This window comes from Macrobrachium nipponense, chromosome 45 (assembly GCF_015104395.2).
Source record: "Macrobrachium nipponense isolate FS-2020 chromosome 45, ASM1510439v2, whole genome shotgun sequence".
Taxonomy (NCBI): Eukaryota; Metazoa; Arthropoda; class Malacostraca; order Decapoda; family Palaemonidae; genus Macrobrachium; species Macrobrachium nipponense.
Genome location: NC_061105.1, coordinates 3,368,808 through 3,373,807, shown reverse-complemented (window position 1 = coordinate 3,373,807; position 5,000 = coordinate 3,368,808). Strand labels below are relative to the sequence as shown.

Here is a 5,000-nt window from a genome sequence, read left to right as displayed (position 1 = left end):
AAAAAGATCTGAGAAAGGTGTTTCGCGTTGAGGTAAAGATAGAGGAATCTTAGGATAGGATATTTATGATGTATTCATTAGAATGACAGTGTCTAAAATAAATGACGTGCATGTTAAACAGTACAGATGAATTATTTCTAATAAGATATAGTGTATTGATTTGAATTTTCGTTAGTAAAACAACGCTCTATGTGCCAGAGGATTTTAGCACGCCCCTAGTAAGCCGGAGGCGGATCACGCCTTGTTTCTGTAGATTTCTAGGGATTTATAATTTGGTGATTTCGACGCATTGCAAGTAGTTATCCTTTGTTTAATTAAATAATTGTGGTCAGGATAAAATAAAAACAAAAATAATTGTGCCGTTGTTCCTATGAACTGATTCCGAGAAATATTATTTAGCCGCTGGCAGGATTCCTATTCCCATTCCGATTCCCACTCCCATTCATGTACATGATTTTGTGGATGAGTTGTGAACTCGAGAGTAAACGTGTTCGTTCAGTTTTCTTTGTCTTTCAGCTCTAGAATGAAGGTTTTATTTTCCCCCCCCCCCCTTGTTTCCTGAATTTTATATATATATATATATATATATATATATATATTATATATATATATATATATATATGTGTGTGTGTGTGTGTGTGTGTGTGTGTGTGTGTGTGCTTAAAAATCACAGTAGATGCACGTGACTCCATGATACAAGCGAATACCACAGGAGAAATAATAGGCAGATATTCGTAGCCGAGCGCTTTCGTCCTTTAATAAGAAAGATTACAATTAATTATTGGACGACCTTGGACATTTCGTCACCTGCCGACAACCCGTCTTCGATTTTAATTAAACTTCACATCCATCAGTCAAGTTAATCAACTGAATTGTGGAAGCGAGGGAAAAAAAGCCTTCAGAGATTAAAAAGACTATAGGATAGTGATTGACGTCATACGTAGTACTTAAGAAGGGTGGCCATTAGTAGCGGAGATAATGGGGTGTTTTTGTGAGAGTATAATTGCCACTCGTACCGCTGATATTCAAGGGGCTATTCGCCAGCGTCACCAATTCTTGGAGGTCACCCATCCAAGCATCGTTGTAAAGGGTTAGTGCCGTGAGAGTACCTCACGTGGTGCACTGTAGGCATTACTGTAAAGGTGTTTGTAGGGTCATCTTTCATAGGCCCTAGGCTGCATTTTTTTTTACTCGCATTTTAATTTTTACGAACTCTCAAAGCATCGGTGGCACTTGACACTAGTTACCACTAATCACCCAAATAGAATTGTTCTCCCCCCACCACCCGACCCCATTCCAAAATGACTTCTTAATTGCATTCCTAAATCAATTCAATTCCCAGTTGAAAACTGTGTTAGGCAACTTGACACACTTTTTGACAATTTGACTGCAAATTTTTTTTTACTCTATGTCTGTTATCTCGGAATTTTTTTGTTTGTGTCTGCTATACGTCATTCCTCATGTGACATTCCTCAGTGCATTCCAGAAGCATTCCTAGTCACGGCTTTTGTTCTAAGTCATCTCTCTCAGTGAAGCGTGAGGAAAAAAAGAGGAATAGGGTGGAATGCATTCTCTCTCTCTCTCTCTCTCTCTCTCTCTCTCTCTCTCTCTCTCTCTCTCTCTATGTACGTATGTATTTGTATGTATGTATATATATATATATATATATATATATATATATATATATATATATATATATATATGTATCCTTAGAGAGGGAGCTGCAGCTCTAGGTACACCTTATCAGAGGAACCAAAGGGAAACGCATCGTACTTAGCTACATTTATTTTGCCGACGTTTCACGACTCTTAGTCGCATCCTCAAGGCTATAATTAATGATTAACACATGAACATTAAAACTACGCACTGCATAATTCGTAAAAATTACGAAATATTTAAAAATTCCATGAACATCATCATGTAGAACATTAGAAAATTTGAATATCTTAAAACAGAAAAACACTAAGCGCTAAAATTATGTACAGTAAAGTTACATTAAAATTATTTTAAAAATTACAGAAGAAAACATAAAAAAATTATGATATGTATGTAAAAAATAAAAAAATAAAAAATAACTAAATAATACTAAATCAGTAAGGCTATTCTGTACCTTATCCTCGCAAAGGACGGGCAGTGCCATGAATTTTTAAAAAATATAAACAAGCACTCTAGGCGATGAACAACTGAACAGAGGAGGATTGCGTATTTAAGGATGGAACTATCTTTTTTTATCATAATGGATTTCAAGGTTGTTAGGTCGTTTTCATTTTGTATTTGGCCTATAATAGTAAAATCCTTATCATTAATGTGTGTTTTACTTGATTTAGAGTGGTTCCTGATATTTGACTGTTCGGGGTTTATTAATTTGCTGTCCGTTCTAAAACTTAAGCCCCTGTGAAAATCTATTATCACTTTTAGTAACCTCTTCGTACAACCCACATAGACGTGATCACATCTCGGACACATATATTTATACGTATATAACATTAGATTTTAGAAGAGGACTAAGACGGTCTTTCGTTTTAAACAGGGATCCGATAGTTAATGGATTTTTTGGAACTATTTTAAGGTTCAGTGCCGGGAATTCTTTTTGAATGATTGCCAGGAACATTTCTCTGAAGAGGTCGTCATGAAGAAAAGGGAAGCTTGCAAACATTTTAATTTTGGTACTGTCAAAACCGTTGGCACCTCTATGGATCGGGCATCAAGCATTTTCTTAAGCATTTTAAACAAAACTTTGTCTGGGAAGCAGTTATTTTTTAAGATATTGGGAAAGAAAGTTAATTTCATCATTAGAAGTAAACCAATTAGAGATATGGGTGAAGGCCCTGTCTAGGAGAGTTGAGATAGTATTGAGTTTAAAATCATAAAAGCATATAAAAGTTGATACCTAACCCATTATAATATTATAATATATGTATATATATTATAATATATGTATATATACATACGCGCGCGCGTGTGTGTACAACAAATATATAGTGATATATATATACAATCATGAATTAGGTACGTGGTATTTACTCAACTGCGATTGGTAGAACCCTGTGCCTATAAGAACATAAGGCTGGCAGCCTCCATCCAATGGAGACGTGATGACCCAAGCATTGAATTATGTACCTGGTGGTAAGTTAAAATCCATGGGTTACTACTCTGAGGTGGCCATCAACCCCATCCCGCCACCAACCCAAGTGAAAAGGCAGGTAATAAAAAAAATATATTGTTTTAAACAGGAAATCTAACTGCTGTGGGTTAACTGATAAGAGATTCGATTGAGTGATGGATGCAGTTTCTTCTCTCGAAGTAAGAAAATAAGAAGAAGAAGACAGAGAGAGAGAGAGAGATTGAAGTTAGTCATGCAGCGAGATAATGCTGATGAGCGTGATCCTTATGAGAGAGAGAGAGAGAGGAGAGAGAGAGAGAGAGAGAGAGAGAGGGGGGGGGGAAATTAACTTTGACTTTCTTTTTATCGCGAAATAAAGAGAGAGAGAGAGAGGACGTCTCACTCCCTCTGTGCTACGCTGTTGGCTTTATATATATATATATATATATATATATATATATATATATATATATATTATAATATATATATATATATATACACATACGAGAAAGAGAGAGAGACAGAGAGAGATTCTCTAGGGGCGGAGTTCCCACGAAGAACATCACAGAACCTGTCACGACTCACAAAAGCTTTTGTTGAAGTTAAAAAAAAAAAGAATCTTATCTTCGTCGGTGTCGAATGCAGAACATGTGGAAAAATGAGATTTTTTAAAATAAATAAATGAAAAACCAATAAGTGAGTGAGGGAGGTTTCGAGTCAATTTATAAAACACTTGTTAATCTTTTTTAGAGCAAATAAATCGTTAGAAAAAGTAAACGAATAAATGAGAGGGAGAGTTGAACATGTGTCTGCCTCGACTTATCAAATATTCTCACTGATTTCATGCGCAGAAATTGGCTAGATTTGGAGATTTCAGGAAAGACACGTTCTCTCTCTCTCTCTCTCTCTCTCTCTCTCTCTCTCTCTCTCTCTCTCTCTCTCTCTCTCATCATCTGGAAAGTAGTATTAATATCAGCGGAAATAGCCGTAATATTTCTAGTAGCATGTTTCAATATTCATATCACCTTTTAGAACCATTACTGTATCCTCCGAGAACCATTACTGTGTCCACCAAGAACCAATACTCTATCCACAGAGAACCATTACTCTAGCCACAGAGAACCAATACTCTATCCACAGAAAACCATTACTCTATTCACCGAGAACCAATACTCTATCCACAGAGAACCATTACAATTTCATACGAAACGCCTCTCGAATGTACGTACTACCTAGACGGCAACACTTTCACTGTCCATCCATAGGTCATGTTAACCAAAATAGAACCTATCGCAGATTGAATGCCCAGTTGCCTCTGCTCATATCTCGTGCCCACTGGGCAAAGGCAGAGACAACGTACACGTCTCCGGTGACGAAACAAGTAAATGGATGAGGGGCAGTGTGGCATTATTTTGTGGGGGGATGGGAGGGGTGGGCCAATGACGTTTAGAATTTTGGTGGAGGAGAGGTTGTGGGTGAGGTGGGTGGATGGGCCACTGGGAATTGGTTTGTGCTTTTTTTTTTATGTATTGTAGATTTTTGGTCTTATTTAAATCATCCCAATGTGACATATATATATATATATATATATATATATATATATATATATATATATACATTATATATACAAGCATATGTATAAATATGCATGCATGTTATATGTATATATATACACTTCCATGCATACATATTTGTTTCCAAGAGCACATCTGGCATTGACAAAGCCGCGTAGGCAAAACCACACTTAAAAATAGACTTAATGAGGGAGATAAGTTACCGGAAATATATATATATATATATATATATATATATATATATATAATATATATATATATATATATACCGTTAGTGCGAGGTCTGATAAAGTGAAAGGCTTTAATGATACTTAGAAAGTGAA

The 5,000-nt window shown here is 35.9% G+C and overlaps 1 protein-coding gene across 2 annotated transcripts in view; it reads left to right on the top strand.

Moving 5' to 3' along the window:
- Positions 1-5,000, top strand: part of LOC135214287 (mucin-2-like) — a 58,966-nt gene that overhangs the window by 694 nt on the left and 53,272 nt on the right. The gene's annotated exons all lie outside the window — the stretch shown is intronic.